The following is a 19,040-nucleotide window of genomic DNA, read 5'->3' on the forward strand; positions in this document are numbered from 1 at the left end:
TTCTAACCTGTAATTGTGGGTTTTAAATGAGGTGTCAAAAATGTATCAAAAGCAGCTGAGCACAAGGAAAGCCAATTAAATATGATGATGAAAGATCTAAAGAGTTTTGTGAAAATAGACTAGATTGCCTCTTGAATGATTATCTCTGCTTGAATACAGAGATGCTTTAAATAAAGCTTGGCTTTCTCAGAAAATTTTGCCTTCAAAATAAATATCTGGTTTTTAAGAAAATGAAATTACAGGAGGGATATCTTTTTATAAGTATCTTACACTGCAGAGTTGTGCTATACTGAGAACAATACCACAGTAACTAAAAAGGTACACATGAAGCAGGTTTGTATAAAAAATTCCATGAATGTTTGCAATATGGTCTGAAGTACTATCATTACTGCTTAGGGAACAAAAACTTTTCACCAGGGATAACTACAGCTGCCAAAAATCAACTATTATGTAATAGCTGGGGGGGAAAAAAAGAGTGAAAGGGGGAGAGGAAAAAAAACTCCCACTCTCCATCTCCTCATGGTCCCTGGAGTATCTATGCAGACCAGATGTTAGGAGGGAAGGATGTGCTTGTACTGCCTGCTACACAACAAATGATTATGCCTTTTGCAATAGGGTAAGTAGAGAGGTGTCAGAAATGCTGGGGTACTCATTCTCATGGAAAGCAATGGGCAGGATGAACCCCCTGTTCTTAATTGTAGGTCTCACCTTCAGAGGATGAGGGGCCAGCTCCTGTCTGGGATGTTTGGTAAATTAACTCCTCTCTTTTTGTGCCTTGGCCACCTCAATGATGGCTTAAGCCAAATTGCAGCTATGCATTATTTGGAGTCATGTTAAAAACTGACTCATTAATTTTAAAATCACAGCAGTCATGGTAATAGATATTATTTATTATACATTGCTGTACAGTAAGATAGTTGTTATAAAATACATTTGTATCTGCTTTGCAGATAAAAAAAAGTGCATTTGGAAAACAGTTCTCCAATGACAAAAACTCCACTAATAAAACATATTCCACTTCCTGCTTAGGCTATACTGTTCTAAGGCACTTACCACCCACATAGCTCAGCAGAGTGAAGGCAGTGAACTTCAGAGCTCAGAGAGGGACCAGCAATAAAAAAGGCTCTTCAGCTATTAAAGCCACACACCATTTTGCTGGGCCTGAGAAAAGGATGGACAAGTAGCAGGAGAGTTAATGTCAGGAAATAATAATAACACTAATACTTCACTAATTACTCTTTTCCTCTGCACTCGATCAAAAGTGAGATTAGGAGTGCAACTAACCAAAAAATAAACCCCCAAAAATTTATGTTAAGAATAAGAGGATACATCTGTTTCCTGCCTTAGCCAGATCTGCTCACCCCTGCCATCAGAATAGCTACACTGAAGTTCCGAAGATTAAAGCTGAGGGCCACTATTTTTGCTCAGAAGAGCTCCAGAATATGCGTAAGAGTAGTTTATTATGTCATCTCTGCCTGTGACAATGCAGAAGTGCTGCCAAACGGGGAAACTCCTAATTGTGAAAAGCTCATTTGAGTGAATGCAAGTAAGAGATTAAGGATTAAATACCTGTCCAAAAGAGTTCTTTATGCCATTTCTGGAAGTCAAAAAGATGAGCTTGCCATGGATTTAAGTAAGCACAGCGCTGACATTTGGCTTTAGAAGGATTTTGCCAGTTTGTCCAATGTGTCTCAGCTCCTACAGTGGAAAGTCTTTTCAGAGTTTTAGATCTGGAAAAGAGACATTTTGAAAATGGACTCCTTCATTTAATTTTTCATTTACATACTTCCAGTTTTGGCCTGCTGGCAAGATTTCTTAAAAGATGAAAATCGCTAGCAAAAACTATCAGAGTGGGTATAGCTAGTCACACTGACAACTTATAACCATCTGTCACTGGTTACTCATGAGTGGTTGGAGTCCCCTTTGTGCTAAGCACTTCATGTATGCATAGCAAATGAGAAAGTGCCTGCCCCAAATAGCTCAGAACAGACAGAGCTAAGATTTGCCTAAGACTGCAAGATGTACATGGCAGAATTGGGAAATGAGCCCAGGTTCTCTCATTTCAAATCCAATTCCAATTCATCTTTCTAGATGAAATGGATTGGAACCTGTCCTATGTCTGTATGGAAAAAAGTTCTGCACCACTGACAAATACACACAGGGTTTTGGTAGTCTGTGGCTAAACACAGGAGGATATCCTGATGCTGTGAAGGAAAAGGCTAAATTATTGTTTAAGCTGAATGAAGGTGGAGGCTCTGATACTGCCCATACTGTTCAGAGTGACAGCAGCAGAAATAATCACTTTATTTCACACAGGCTTCTCTCCCTGTGAAGCCTCCTGTCCTAAAGGAAATAACGGTGTGGGTTTTGTCATCCTTTTACCCCCTTCCCTAATATAAACCCCATGACTTTTTGTCATTCTAGCAACTTTTTATCTTCAAAATGCCTGAACCAGGTTTCTACAAACCAGAAAAATATTTGCAATCATTTTTAGTTGTCTTGTTTGGGTTTTAGTGGGTTTTTCATCCAATATCTGAGAATCTGATTGGACAGAACTCTGAGTGGGGAGGAAGAAAGGGAGAAAAGATCCCTGCTCAAATAAACAGCCTGTTCCTGCTCCTCTTTGCCCAAAAGATCTGCTAATATCACAGCATCTTTGTTGTAGATCTGCATAACATCTTGAACCATTAATATACAGCACCTGGTGTTACTGCACTCCTAACTCCCACATTCAGTCAGATGGAACACATCCCAGCCCAGGGATATTCCTGGATTACTGGTATATATGCCCCATCTCTGGCAGTATTCAAGGCCAGGTTGGATGGAGCTCTGAGCTACTTGGTCTAGTGAAAGATGTCTCTGCCCATAGCAGGGGGGTTGGAATGAGATGCTCTTGAAGGTCCCTTCCAACCCAAACCATTCTATGCTTCCATTGGAGGCTCAGAGCCTGGGAGGTGCAGGAAGTCCAGAGAAGCCATGTGCAGGAGTTGCAGGAATTGGTGCAGCAATTCCTTCTATAGCAGGCAAACAGCAGGAGCTGTCATGTGCCCAAGGAGACATGTCTCTGTCCTACTGATCTGCAACCAGGTCTGCTTCTCACAGTCATTCCACGCAGGAACAGAGGAGGTCACAGCTACTGCTGCAGGCCAGGAGCTGTGGCAGTGACCACGCAGCTGCTTTATGCTGTGTCTGCTTTAACTTTGTATCACCACCGATTCTGGAGCCCAGGCCTTCCTCACACAGAGCTCTTCTGCCCCAGCTTTGCAAGGAATTAGTTTTTGGAACGAAAAGGCTCTTAATTGTAATGTAAATGAAGAACCATGGAAGGTAGTGCCTGGGTTTTTGACAGCATGATTCACAGTGGTTGCTTTCGTCCTTTCAATGGAAGCGATGTAATTAGGGAAAGCACAGTCAGATCGAGTTTGCCTTGCAGGAGGAGACAGAACTACAGTGATGAAGCACATAACAGAGCAGTGGAAAATCAGCCCTCCTCCACAGTTCATGCAGCACTCACAGTGTCAGCTTTGAACTATTCTGCAGTGTATTTTGAATAACACATTACATATATGCCTGGAATAAAACATAGGGACCTTAACACTACATTGATTGGATTTTGTAAGTGGTTAACTCATAAATCCTCTTAATGAAACAAATGCATCCAGGCTGAAGATTGAGGTTGGCTTTAGGATTTTTTTTTTAAGTCACTACTGCCAAATTTTAACTGTAAGAGAAGGTGTTACATGTGCGGTTTCTAAAGTTACTGCTCAGCCTGCAATGAGATTATGGTATTGTTAAAATGAAGGAATTCCTGTTCTGTGGTGTTGGTTTTGGCTGATCCTGTATTGTGAGTTAACTTCATTTGATGTATTTTCTTTAGAACAAATTTCCTTCAATTCATCAGCAGAGGTTCAAGCTGCTCTGCTAAGAGTTTGTGACATTTTTTTGGAAGTAGTTATGAACTCACCAATGCAAAGTTAACAGATTGTCAGGAACACTCCCTTGAGAGTGACGTTTCTAATTTTTCTTTATCCTTTCTCTTTTGTTTATTCTCTTTTCCCTTTCAAGACTATATCTTTCCAGCCCAGAAAAACTGTTGTGTGGAGCTTTTGACACAATCCTAGAGAGCTGCAGAAGAAGCCAGACCAGAGAAGAACATTCTAATTATCCACTAGAATGGGGGCCTTGAGCAACAGATATTCAAGAGCAAACCTTCAGTCTGTTCCTGGCTTTCTCTCAGACTCGTTGGATAATCATAGTCAATTGATTACAGTGGGGTATTTCAGACCCAACCATAAAGACAACCAACAAATAATCAGTGGGGCAGTTGGTGCAGAACCAGCAGGTCACCTGGGGAATTACCTCTCCACAAAAATAGGTTTGTGTTCCTATGCTTCACAAAGGGCAGAAGCAGCCAACACATAGAGTAAAACTGGAATGAGCTCTTTGACAGAGTATTCTGGGTCATGACAAGAGTATGCCATTAATTGTTTAGTCAGGGGAAAGAGGTATGTGATTGTAGGTAACATAGCTAAGTCATCAGTCTTGATAATTATAGGTAAGAAACCAGTATACTCAGCCAAGCAGTGGAGACAGATGGATTAAAATAATATGATGTCAATAAGAAAAAGAAGTGACAAATTCTTCTGTTTTCAAGCTAAAGAATGCTTGCAATTTATTTTGCTTTGAAGATCTTTGTATTTTATACAAATGGACCATTTTGAAAAATTCTAATTGGCTCACTTCATACAAATGCCTGTCCAAGTCTCTTCAAATCCTTTGAGAAAGGCAGAGGAGACTAGAGAGATGAAAAAAACAGTGGAAACAGTTAATGAATGACCTTGTCTTATAGTCCTGTTCAAACATACACTTTCCTTAACAAGTGCAGTAAACTGCAACTTTGAATTGGATACGGAAAGAAATATCCCCCCTGAAAAGTAAGATTTAGCTTGGCCATGAAAGCTGTTCTCTTTAATGTGGCAACAACAGGAATACAAGAGCTTCACATTCCCCTTTTATATGTTTAACCTTTGACAAAAAGGTTAAACACTTTCCTCACAACTGACTCACATCAGGAAACACAAGAACTCCACTCTCCAGATGAAGCCTGGCTAGCTGAAAATGCAATGTCAGCATCCAAGTGCATTAAGACAAGGATTCCTTGTGCAGCTCCTAGTACTGCTACAGGGGCAGGAAGTGGGTCTTTTACAGACAGGAGGGAGATGAAATGGTGCCGGGAACAATAAGGAAGTTCAGGGTGGAGGGAGAATTAGTTCCAATTACAAACATCTCACTGAGATCTATTTTAAACACGTTGATATATTAAAACCCCCCTAGCAACACAGCAGGAAAGTTTACAAAACATTAAATGGAATACCTATGAAAGCTTTCCGTGTTTTCCATTCTTTGTCTTACAGATATTTTAGGGCCGGATTCTCATCTGGTGTCAATGTGCCTAATTCCCTTCACTTGGCTGATGAATGTAAGCTCAAGTTTGGCTGGATGTGTTGGTTTGTTCATTGGAAGACTGGTGGCTAAGCTCCTCAACCGTAGCAGCTCCAAAGTCAATCAATTCTGCAAATACCTAATACGTCAAAAATTCCGGATGGGGGACCAGATAGGGCCATTGATTCTTAGTTCCCCAGCTGGCTAGAGATGTCCAACAGGATAAATCCAGGCCCTGTCAGGTGAGACAGAGTTGCCTATGGAGTGCTGAAGAATGAATGCTCGAGGAAATGAGGAAGTGCTGAGCAGGGACCCAGGATAAAGCACAAAGAAATGATCAGAGGTGAGTCCACGGGTGATCCTCACCTTATCTTAATATTTGTAGGGGCCACCTACACAGGTAAGAGTGTACCTGCACACCCAGCATAGTGCAAACCCAGGAGTGCAGTCCCTCTACATGGAGCATGATGGGGAATGGGAAAAGAAGAGAAATTTTTAGGAACATGGCAGTCAGCACCTGGAAGCAAGGTCTACCTGCATCCATGGACAGACCATGGCTGGTATGACAGCCAGACAACGGAGATCCTGGAAAGGTCTTGGTGGGGGTAGATGGTGCTACTGCCCTCCCCCATACTCTGTGAAGGAAAGTGGAATGTGAAGAACCAAGCACTGTTTTCAGGAGCAGATCCTCTCTGAGGTGACCCCTGAGCTTGCCATCTGCCCCAACTTAATCTCTCTCCTCTAGCCCTCACTGCTCTGTTCAACCTTCTTCCTTCTATATCTTGGTCTGACTCATTCTTTCCTGGCAGAGGAAAATCCACTAGAAATAGTCATAGTGCTCCAGGACTTTTTGCTCTGCCAGGCTTCCTAGCTGCTGCACCTTTCCGTGCTGCTCAGCCAACCCCACTGCCCTGCTCACCCTTCTCCTGACATCATATGGCCTCATGCAACCTGTGCTTTTGGTGGCAACAGCATGCAGGGGAACATTTCTCCTGCCTGAAGCCTGCATTTTGGGGTAGAAGGGTGAGCTGGCACCCCTTCTTGGCCTAGGACAGAAAAGCTCTTGCAAACCACAGCACAATGTAAGGAGCTTAGGAAACGGTCGTGGCCAAGTTCCTGGTTCTCTTCTGCACAGTGAGGCAATTGTGAAACTCTGTAGCTCAGCAAAGCATGGGATGGTGTCCCAGTGTTGTCCAAAAGTACTCCCTCCAAGACAATATGCAGAGAGGATGTGAGGAAGAGGCCATTCCAGGACTCCCTTGACTCAGAAGGAACAGAATTGCTTGTCACAGCAGCACAGACCCCTTCAGCCAAGTTGGTGTGGATGCAGGATTCACAGCATATTAGGGCACGGAAATGGAGTCTTCTCTGGACTGAACCCACAAGGAGGTGATGCTAAACCATGAAATAAAATTATATAATAAAATCAGATCTCTAGGTGTCATCTGCCCAGCATATCTAGAGATTACAGTGCTGTCCTGAAGGTCTATCTCCTGCAGCCCTCATTATATGTGCAAAACAGCAAAGGATAAATCCTAGGTTCCGAACCTTGTGGGACTTCTCACTTTAAGGGAAGCAGAAACTGGCTCTTGATAAGTGATTCAATGTTTTGCTAAACACCAAAGCCATATAAATGAAAAGGAACTCTTCAGCATTTGAAGAGTATTCAAAAAAGAGAAATTTTCTTGGGCACTGGGATGAAGAGGTGAACAGGTATTGCCAGTACACCGATCTGCAGCACCCGTTGCATTGCATAGTGCTGACAGGGGACACAGCCACCACCTCGGTGTCCCCCAGCAGACCCACCCTGCAGTACCCTACAGGGTTACACTGGCTTTACAAATGGCACTGTGGTGGCAACCACCATATTCCAAAATCGTCACATACCCAGGCTCCAGCGTTTTGGTATCAGCTGTGCCCATCCTGCCCCTCTCACAAGGAGCGTTTTGAGCCAAATATTTTACAGGAAGCCCATAGCATCTGCCACAGAAATTGTCATAGCAACGCTGCGTTTCCTTCAGCTTGGTATACGATGCAGCAGGCACCAGGTGGCGATATCATTACAAGATTAGCTGCGACGTTACAAAATCATGTTGTAGTAGAAGTGTTAAAACTGTTTCCTAGACACTGTCATATATCATTATTGATCCAAAATGAAAATTTTATCACTCTCTAGCAACTGCCTGATTTGTCACGCACTGACTTCCTGATCCTCTGCAACAGGATGGGTTTGACCTTTAAAAGACCAAAAGGGAGCTTACGTCGGTGTGGGATAACTGACAGCTGTCAGCAGGAATTTCTGAGACAGATTCTGAGTGGGTTTGCTCGTGGTTTTGTGTGCACACGCACATGTGTGTTTCAAAGAGTCAGAATAACTTGTGAATGGGCAGAATGAACTCCTGCCCTGCTCGTGGAAATGTCAGGCACTGTGCACCACCGTACTTTGCAACAATTCTCTGCTGGGAGAGAAAGGGGGGGAAAGGAGTGGGTAGAACAGTCATGTAAGGGCTGACTCAGTGAACAAATGCTCACTTAGTGTAACAAGCAGAAGAAAGTAATAAGACAGTAAGGAACATCCCAGCTTGCTGGCTGGAATAGCTGGCACCAAGCACTCAGACCTGCAGCACTAATGGGCTCTCCAAGTCAGGATCAGGAGCAAACAGACCTCCAGCCTGTTTCTCCTCTCATCAGGAGCAGCAGATTAAAGTCAGCAGAGCTATTCTGACATACATTCCCATATCTGGTTGCCAGATGGGAAATAAATAACACATTTTTAAGAGTGAGAGTGACTAACTATTGGAACAGACTAGCAGGGGAAGCAGCAGATTCTCTTGTTTCTGAGCCCAAACTGGATGCCTGCTTTGTGCAGGCTGTGTTTTAGGGAGACACACAAAGCTCATTGTGAAGACAGCAGCCTAAGATCTGTGATTAGAGAACATACTATTTAATCTGGCTCTTAATTCTATTAATCTGTAACAGAGTCTATAAGAGGAGAACTGGGCCCTGCATTATTGTTTCCCAAGTGGGTGTGTGGACCAAGCTTCTGGTGTATTTGCAATGCAGAATTCAAAGTTCAATTTTTTCATAACTCATCTACTGGTGTAATCATGTAATTTGAAATTCATATTAGCTCATCTAAAGTGGTTATAATAGAAGTTAATTATCTTCCTGTTTTTTGGAATTAGTACCTTTGCTCTGATTTTGGATAAGCAGGATAAAGCTTAATTTACAGGCAAAATCAGTGACCCCAACTCTTCTGTTTTATTCTTGCATTTCTGCTGGTTAATCCCACTTACGATTCCAGCCAAATTTCAGGAGATGGACAAAAATTGTTGAGGTAGAATTTTCCTCTCTCTGCAATAAAGTACAATTTTGAAAGTTCAAAATATATAATAGCAGTCTCAAAGATCCCTTTGCACATCAGCTCTTCCAGATGGCAAAGCCTGTGAGGTAGTTAAAAAACATTTCTTATCAAAAAGACATATCATTCTCTCCAAACAATTAATACAGTTTCAAAATGTTTGTCTTTGTGTCCTCACATGCATGAACTGTGGTACAAGAATATCCAATGAAGATGGGTCCATGCTACTGTAAATAGAAACTGGCAAAATTGATTCAAGAAACTTCATCAGCTGAGTTTTGTAAAAAGTTCCAGACGAACCAGCTTTTGATAAATGATCTAAATTGCACCTACACTTTCATTTCCTTTTCACAACAATGAACATGCCACCAGCCATAACGTTTTGCGCTGGCTCAATTAATCCTGACGGTCTGGTGCATGGAAGAGGTGAGATACAATATCTCTAAACTGTGACATTTTATTCTTGTTGTTTCATTATTATTCATTCAGTATTCATTGCAAGGCATCTCATCTTGATTAATGCAGTGAATATTCATGTGGATTTCCCTTTACTTCAATTAAAACTGTGTTATAATTCACAACTGGCATAACTAATTGAAGTAATGCTTTCTTTTTCAACCACATAATCTATTCATTACAAAAGTATGTAATAGTCTCATATTCTGCTCATTAGGAAGTTTCATGAAAAGAATCGACCAGAACTCTGTTTCTTGAAATAAAAGAGATGAAAAGCTTATTTTCTTCTGCCATTTAAATATATAGATGGATGTGAATATTTGTGAATTTCCCATTCACACATGTGCCCATCTCCATCTCCAAGCATCACTGCAGATAAAAAAAGGAACTATTCTGTTCAGAAAGCAGCGGCCCAGAGCAGTCCCAAGATACCTTACTGAACTATATGCAAGAGAGCACAGCACTTTGTGTCTGTCCATCCACAAGCTCCATTTCCAGCCACCGTGCCATTCTGCCCCCCATGTAAAACAGCTGAAGCTATTTGAGATCTCAGCTGCCTTCTACCTTTAGAGCTCAGCATAAAAGACACCTTCTGTACTGCTCTCAGGCAGACAAGGCTGAATCCCCAAAGGACTGACTGCACTAGAGCAGGCCAAAACACTTCTCTCTGCCACCACAGGACCCAGCCTGACAGTACTGGTGTTCAGAAAAAGCTGACTCCTTCCAAAACCTCAGCTTTGAGTCCCAAGTTCGTTTTTCAAATTTTGAGCTCAGACAAAGATCCACGTAATTGATGTCATTCAGGGATTAAGTCATGTGCTATGGTCAATATGGTGAATGAGCCCCTGGTTTTGGTCCCTATTTTACAAAGTGCTGCAGAAAGTGGACTCTTCTGTTCTCAGAATTTCTACTCCTGCCTGCACATTTGCACTCTTGGGTCACTGCCCCTTTTCTTGAACAGTGTGGTTTTAACACTAAACCAAACTAAGCACTTCCTCACAGTACTCTTCTAGTTTTACCATCTCCGTTCTTTACATTGAACAGGATTTAAAAATTTGTTCCAAACCCATTTTTGTCACACTCTTGCACTGCACCAAAGTTAAAAGGTACATTTTCTGGGGTAGGCAGATACTCATTCTCTTTTCAGTTACTGGTGTGTTTTGTAAAGCACAAACAACAGACAGCTATTTCAGCAGAGCCCAGATTAAGCTGTGTTTTCCTGGAAAAATATATTACCAAGCAGTCACAAACACAGCTGTTTGGTTTTTGTTTTGGGTCAGGTGGTAGGAGATCTGAAATTAATTCAATCTCTGAGATTCAAATCCTGAATGAACATAAATAATATGAAAATCTACCACTTGGGAAATTATAGTATATGTTCATTTTTCACTGCCTCTCTTTTAGGAACAAATTCTACTTGCTATTACACCAATGTAAATTCACAGCAATAGCACTGGTGGTGATGTTGCACTGAAGTATAGCCTTGTATATCAAATTAGGGGATGGTCCTCCATCTAAAGCAGAAAGGCATTGTATGAAAAATGCTGATTACTTATTAACAGTGGAGTGCTGCAGGGTCACTACCAGCTGAGCTAATATGTATTTTCAAGTTCCTGAGGATCACTTACTAACAAAGCTTTTAAATACATTTTAAGATACAAATTTAAAAAATGGAAATCCTAAAGAAAGCATGTGTTGGTTTTTAGCATTTCTCCCCACTACTCTGAGAAATTTCTTCAAAATCCAGGAGAATGAGCTAGTCAGCTGTGTGATCTTTTGGACAAACCTCTGGCCCGAGGACCCCAGCAGCCAGACCCTACTGCCGCCCTGCCATGACCTCTCCTAACCTCACTCTCTGATCTCTCCATCCTGCCTCCTGTGCCTTGCTTAAACTTCAAGCCAGGAAAGTACCACTCTTTGGGGCAGTCTTGAAAATAAATCTCACAAGGGACTGAATGAAGCCTGTGTCAAAACACTTGGCTGGGGCTGGTGAGTGTACACTTTTGGGCCACAGTCCGTTTGGCCAGGGCTGGCCTCCAGGAGCCATGGCCAAGCTTTAGCTGTGCTGGCAGAGCCCCTTGCAGATACCTGTCCTACAAGGACTAAAGGAGTTTCCCTGAAAGCATTGCTACATCAGGGTGCCTTCCTCCCCATGCCTCCAGCCAAACACTGTACTATAATCCTGCCCTCAATCCATCCGCATCTTCCCATGAACACAACAGGAATCACTTACAGCTTTTCCCCACTGATGTAATAGAGAGAAGCTGGGCTCAGAGCCCTAAGCAGGACTACAACGGACCCCAGTATCACCAGGCAAAGGCGTGTGTGGTGGGACAGTAGCACAGCTAATGCAGAGCCACCCTCTCCAGTGCAGCGGCAGCTGCTCCACTTGGGACTCAAATCTGAAATCTTTGCAGTGCTGCTCTTTAACTAACAAATCAATCTCTCATACGGATTGAGCTGTTAATTAAAGAGGTTCCTTTATGCTCCAAAAATCTCATTTCAACATGCAAATCCTTCTCCTTGTTCTCTGTTCCCCTTCCACCTTGTCCTATCTTCACACCTTTGGCTCCTTATCTGAAATTGGCACCTAAGTTATTCTCTGTGAGGATGTAAGGGGGTCTTTCTCCTTCTGTACTATTTTTTTTTTTCCTTTTTGGAACTGCCCTTGCCATTTTGCAGAAAGTTCCCAACTCCAAAAGAACAGTGCATAACTGCTGTGGGTGTTATGTGAACGGAAATTACATGGTTTGGATTTTTACTTGAGAATTCCAGAAGGAGGCAAAATGTTGCAAATAACCTTCATAAATCATTTGAAACAAAGCTGAGGAAATGCCATCATGATTTCGCTCTCAATATCTAAAAAAGAGGTTCACAGTGTTCTATGACTCCTGTTAAGTAAGTATGTTTGCTTAAGATGTAATTGCAAAAGTACTGTGTTACTGTTTACATTTTCCATTTTGTATCTCCTGTCCAGGCACAGCTCACTGCTGGCAGCTCTTAATTTGTACTCTGCAGTACTTCATCATCCAAAAAACAGTCCCTCTGGGGCTATGGAATAAATGGCTGGAGGGAGATAGGTACGAACCAAAACGTCTGGGGAAGGCTGGAGCGAAAAGCTGGTGACATCTATGGAGCTATGGAGTTACTGCAGTTTCCTTTGCCCTCCCCTTTCCTCAGTCATTCGGGATAGGAAACAACCCTTTACTCGGCGTGGGATTCCACACTTAAAACACCGGTCTGCTTATCTGTTGTCCTGTACTGCCTCACACATTTATTGATGTCCATGCAAAATCCTGCATAAGCAGATTAATGTTTTTTAAGGCATGCTCTTTTCAGATGGACAGCCAGACAGCAAAGAACCTGGCTTGTTTAGTCCAAGTCAGTGACGAGTATTGACTGGAGAGGAGATACATTCTCTACTGTAAAACACCAGTTTTAGTAACCAACTTCAAGGAAACAAAGTAAATTTTACCAATCAGAGATGTAGTTTCAGGACAGCAGCAGATATCTTGTTACATCATCCTTTGACACCCAAAGAGAGGCTGAAATGAGATTTGAAAACAAAAACAACAACACTTAGAGCACAACAGTAAAGTTTAGGAGTTTCTGATCATTCCCCTTACTGATCTGCCACTAGGCTTAAAGGTGGGATAGTGGATGAGCTGCTTTTGAGCTGTTTTGTGAGCATATGCAGTTAAAAAATCCTCTCTTGCATCATTGGTTTTATATGAGGAAAATAGTTGTTTACAGTCAAGTCTGTTTACTTGCATTTCTCCCAAGTAAATTTTATACTGTTCAATAAAAGCTCACCTGTCTTCATAAAAAGACAAATTTTACATATTTACTTTGTAAAAGCAGTAACAGCACATCTCACATTAATTTCAAGGTGTTAGAAATAATTTATTTACCTTCTTACACCTATTTTTACTTCTGTATTTATTGCTTAGCTGCCCCAGGAGGGTTTGGGTTCCAATACATCTATTTAGTGAGAAATGGCCTCAGTCTGGGTGCTCTGATACAAGACAGAGAGAAAAACTATTATCATCCTTTTTTCTTACTAGAAGGAACTGAGGGACATGGTAATTTGCTCATACACTCCAAAGGTCTACGTCAGAGATGGAATTTTAATTTGTATCTCTTGAGTCTCTTGCAGTGCCATTTCTAGTGTCTCAGTGCAAGCAGACTTGCATTTCTGTCACATTTCTGAAGGTAGAGGGCCTCACACAGGCTTCCTTCAGCTTCCATATATGACTGCAATGCCTCTGAGAGTTGCTCTGAGTGACAGGAGGCGCTTTCTTTCCCTGCTGGCAAGATAAGTGTGTTTATTATTTTTTCAACCTGCATTTTGGAAGGTTACTTATGCAGGCTTAGAAGTTCACATGTGACTTTTCCGTGCCAGTACTCAAGAGTCATGGTCCCTGCTGCTGAATATTTGCACTGCTCTTTTGATCCACAGCTTTGAAAAGAGATCTATCAGAGAAGAGGGGGAACTGCCACAGCTGTCTTTTCTATAAGTATTTATTTATGCTTATAAAACCAGATGGGAAAGGTGCCCATCCTGTGCTCTAGGCACTCCTGATGATTATTTAAAAGCACAGTATAACAGGAAGATAAAACCAGTAGACCTACACAGTAGTAGCCTTTGCTTAGAGCCTGCATCAAAACTGAGAGAGTAATACAAAAGAAATAGAATATCCAGACCTCTGGGGTGAAAAAAACCCCATGCATCAAGAAGCAGTCATGTTTCTAAACACCCTAGAATTTTCCAACTTCTCCAATCACAACAGATTTTGGAATTCTTCAAAAATATATGGGAGAAGTACCCAGGTCAAGCAGTCTGACCAAAACAGAGCAGGTCCCAAGAACATCCAGAATGTCGTCTACCTATGCAAATTAAAACAAACAAACAAACAAAAACCCCACCAAAACAAACAAACCACATACTAACATTACTTGATAACTGAAGAGCTTCTCAAAATTTCTGAAGTAATCTGCTCATCGCTGGTCACACGTATCAATAACTCCACATAAAAATCCCCCACTGGCTCTCGATCATGCTCCTAAATGTACCAGTGATAAAATATAGCACCTTCACAGTGTCTGCTCTGATCCAGTACAACATCCTTCAAACACAGGATGAAACCACACACTTTAATGAAAACAACAACAAAAACCGAAAACCAAACTGACAAAAAAATATTGACAAATGCCTTTCCCCCCCCTCCCCCCCGCTCTCCTTCTGAGTCTTTTCTAATCATTCAGTGCCATTCACTGGAAGCTGTTTTTTTCTCCCAGGAGGTGACAGCTGCCTTGAGAGAGCATTCCTGAAGTACCTTAAGTGGCTTTCAGAGCCAGAGGTGATGCAGGCAGAACAACCAGGAGGTTTAGAACGCCTCACTGGAGGGGCAGCTGAGAGCTCAGAGTGCCTCAAGACGCAGGATTACAGCCCCCCTCAGACAGGAGGTAGGAACTGAGAACCAAATTTCAAATATTTCAGTGAAATCCCATCCATTCCAGGTGCAATTCTTTGCCTTCCTGCAAAGAAGTTGAAGTGGCAGCCAAAAACTAACCTTGTATTGCAAGAAAATATGCTATTATTTTCTTAAAAAATCATGTCCTATATTCATATTTTCCTTAGATGTTAGTTTTCTAGAAGGTCCAAGCTGGTTTCTGTAGTTCTGGTAACTCTAAGCAAGCTTCTTGAAAGGTCTCTGCGTTTGACATATTGGAAAATATTTGGACAGCAGGAAAGTTCACTGAATTTAGGCTCTTATTAGACCTATTTAAACATCTCTAAACTGGTAACCAGATGTCCCTTGGGATGGGGACAGTTTGCTAAAGTCATTGGCTTAGGTTTCAAAAGGCATTTTCCAGATAAAAATATAGTCTGTCTTCAGGCATCATGAACCACTTATGCTTGTGACAGAATCACAGGCTTCTGGAATTTTACGTTAACTATTTTTTTCCTCATAAGGCACAACCATTTTACCCCACCCAGGTTTCCAAACTCATAACACACTGTTCTTGTATATCTTGCATTCTTACATTTGTCCTGCCACACGTTCTGTTGGATTTCTCCCTGACACCACTATCATGAACATGGTAGATGAGGAGATTGCTTCAGTCTCCTGATGCCAAGAGCCCTGGCTTTTGCTCCTTCTCACCAATAAACTTCATGTTTTTGAGCCAAACTGGAACGGTTCCGAGTCACATCAATGTTAATTTGTCTGTGAACTTCAGTAGCTCTGTCTTGCGCTTTTTCAATTCAGTCCCAGCTGAGTTCTTCTGTTAATTCTGAATGGGCACAAGGTAGGACAACCAAGAGTGTGCCCTGGGACTCATCTGGGCTTAGGCAATTTAGGGAGACCCAGTGGGTTGTCATGACAATCACAAATTACTCAGGTGACACAGATACAAGTCAAAACCAGAGACAAGTGAAACTGAATTCAAATGAAAAAATCAGAAGTTCAGGAAACATAGTACAGCCAATTCACTTTGGGACTACAGAAATATCTGAGGCCTCCATTTCCTAATCAGCACTTACTGTAACTTTTCAACCCACAGAAAGGAAAGCATATCAATATTACTATGTTTGGCCCAATTCCTGATAAACGCGAATTTTCAAACACCAGACTTTGACATGGGACAAAATGTTTACATTTATCTTCTCTTTTACTGAAGAGAGTGGGAAAGAATCCTAGGCATAATACTTCTGCTTTTAGACAGAGGGATGGAGGCACAAAGAGACTGAGCTCTGACTGATCCAAGCACACAAAAACCTAGTAAATCACCCAAATTACTCTCAGGAGCCAGGAATTCTGACTCTTTGTCCATTGCTGAAATGATTAAATAATGATGCCAGCCATGATAAAACCATATAACAGGAGAAGGTGGGCATTAGAACACCTGCAATTAGCAACGACTAGGCTAATTTTATGTAGTCTGTGTAATCCAAACACTTTAAAAAATACTTTCTCCAACCCACAGAGGGAAATTGTATCACTCTATACTCCTACAATGCATTGTAGTACATTTCTTGTTAAAACAGTATCAATAGTTTGTGTAACACTCTTTACTAGCACATTCTTACGCTGGAAATAGGAAGTGAGTAATACCACAAGCAAGAGCATCTCTTGTGTCACTTTTGTGTGTGTTTGCAATATATTAGTGATGTGTGTCACTGCTCTGAACCAACAAGAGAGACACCGGGTCACTTGAGTCCTGGGTGGCATTAAATTGAAACCAAAGGTCACCTTTTGTTTCTCTCCTGCTCTCAGAGGCATTACATCAATAAATATAGACAGGACTTCCACGCTGTAAAAGAGTTAATGTCCACAGAATTGACATTTAAATGAAGGGACTAAAATACTGTGAATTTAACAAGCAAAATGGATCTCAGATAGAACTGACTTTGAAATATGGGTCTAGTCATGCCTCAGTGCTGCTTTAGGCAATTGTCTCACCATCACATTGAAAGGGAAACTGGAAGGGATCTTTCAGTTGATACTTTGGCAAATAAATAGGAACTTGTTATTAACTCTTTTGTTTCGTGATTGTTGAACTGTTCCGATATCTGTTTGCATTCAAACAGCTCTAGGCAGTCACATGAAGAATATGGAAAGAGAAAAATCAAACTTGAGGCCTTTTAAGACTTAGTCCATTCTGGATACTAGTAGACATAACTTGCACCAGCTTCAAAAGGAATTGCCCTGGCTTATGCCATGGACGAGTGTGGCCTTGGAGCATGTTTGTTTTCTATACTAACTCAAACACATGCAGGTACGAGCTCAGAATAGCCCCTGTAAAGTTAGGCCTGGAGCAAGAGGTCAAGGAGGCAGTAAGACAGCTTTGTCCACAGCCATACAATTTAAATAAATTACAAAAGGTTGAAGTAAAGTGAGCTCTGAAGAATTCAAGAAACTTAAATACTTAGTAGTGTTGACCTATCATTTTGGTTTAGAAGGAATTTGCCTATTGCTTCAGTTAACATTCTGATATATTATTTTGCTGATATATTTGAATCTTCAATGACACTAATACACAAAATAGTACTGCAGTGTCATCACACAATGTTCCATCCTGACCCTCCAGACCAGGAATGAGAGAGAGTCCTCAGGCTGTGAGGCCCTTTTCTTCCCTCATATCCCATCCACTCCACTCTCAGTGAAGTCCCAGTGCCTGGAGCCCTCTCTGGTGAAGCCTGAGAGCACAGTGATACCCAGTGATTCACTCTCGGCCATTTATCCAAGTCATCATAGGAGCTAGGTGGCACTACAGGAAAGTCAAGTTACACCCCCAGAGACAGTCACTAAGGCTTCTCCCTTTGACAACTGCAGCCAGAGGGAGACTTTTCAACAAGTTATAGTTAGGAGGTACAGTGCTGGAATGAATCCCTCCCTTTTCTCCTACAGTACCAAGCCATCAGGTGGGCATTAACAAGCCAGGTAAAACCAAAACCATTCTCAACAGCCCATTTTCAATTAACCAAGCCCAATTTCCCTGGACAAAGTAGCACTTTGCAAGAGGCCCTAATGACCAAGGCTCACAGTTCCAAGCTTGGCTATTGCTTTGTTCTGGTGATGTTATTTTATATAGGAAATAGATGAAAAGATGAAACGTAACTCCCTCACTCCCCCCGCAGCAGGTTGGGGGAGAGAATCAGAAGGGTAAAAGTGGGAAATCTCATGGATTGAGGAAAAGATAGTTTAATTTGTAAAGCAAAAGCCCCATGCGCAAGCAAAGCAAAGCAAGGAATGGATTCCCCCCTTCCCAAGGGCAGGCAGGTGCTCAGCACAGGATGCACAGCCGGGATCCACCACACGTAACAGTGACTGGGGAAGGCAAGCGCCATCACTCCAAACATCCCCCCATTCCTTCCTCTTGCCCAGCTTTATAACTGAGCCTGATGCCATATGGTGAGGAATGTCCCTCGGGTCAACTGTCCTGACTGTGTCCCCTCCCAGCTTCTTGAGCTCTTCCAGCCTCCTCACTGATGGAGGGGCTGAGAAGCAAAAAAAGGCCTTGGCTCTGTGCAAGCCCTGCTCAGCAATAATAAAAACGTCCCTGTATTACCAACACTCTTTCCAGCACAAATCTGAAACACAGCCCCACAGCAATTACTGTGAAGAAGTTAACTCTATCCCAGCCAAAACCAGCACAACCAGTAATTCTCAAAGCTGCATAGCTCAGAGAAAGTGCACTTGCTTTCTTTCGTAATACCCATTTACTTCTTGCCTCCTCCTACTCAGGCCTGTGACAGTCCGCCCCTGCTTCATTTTAAGAAGATAAAGCAACTGAGTATGGATAAAGATGCAGGGTAGGGATATAGATGTTATATCACTGTATGTAGTGCTACAACAGTTGACCAAAGGTAACCCATTTTTTTAAATCTTAAGATGAAGCTCTCTCTCCAGCTGAAGTTTGGATGACCTTTCAGTTTCTCTTGCTGAATTCCATGCTCAAGTGCCATATGGATCCCATGTCAGCTACTCCTACTGTGTCACATGCACCAACTGGTGTGCTTTCCCAAGCACTGGATAATGGGAATGGCTTATTTCTTTCTCATGTGGTTATCACAAAAAGTTAAAATTCTATGTTTCTCGCAGTGTATACACTTTAACAATGTTCATATGTTGCACATAGAGAGGTAATAAATTGCATGGCAGACAGGGCTGTTAAACAATAGCAATAAGGCTCTTCTTACTTAGATTTTTTCATTGTCATTCTTGATCATTAATACTTTTCAAATGGGGAAAGCTTGATTCATAAGTTCCCTTAT

At 41.9% G+C, this 19,040-nt stretch overlaps 1 long non-coding RNA gene across 1 annotated transcript in view; it reads left to right on the forward strand.

The window, feature by feature from the left end:
• LOC116445173 overlaps window positions 1-12,506 on the forward strand; it is a 32,146-nt gene extending 19,640 nt beyond the window's left edge. The window contains exons 2-3 of the long non-coding RNA XR_004240680.1: window positions 4,066-5,785; window positions 12,237-12,506. This is a non-coding gene — a long non-coding RNA (uncharacterized LOC116445173). The remainder of the gene's footprint in view (window positions 1-4,065; window positions 5,786-12,236) is intronic.
• The last annotated feature ends 6,534 nt before the right edge of the window (window positions 12,507-19,040 follow it).

Source organism: Corvus moneduloides, chromosome 6, assembly GCF_009650955.1.
Source record: "Corvus moneduloides isolate bCorMon1 chromosome 6, bCorMon1.pri, whole genome shotgun sequence".
Lineage (NCBI taxonomy): Eukaryota > Metazoa > Chordata > Aves > Passeriformes > Corvidae > Corvus > Corvus moneduloides.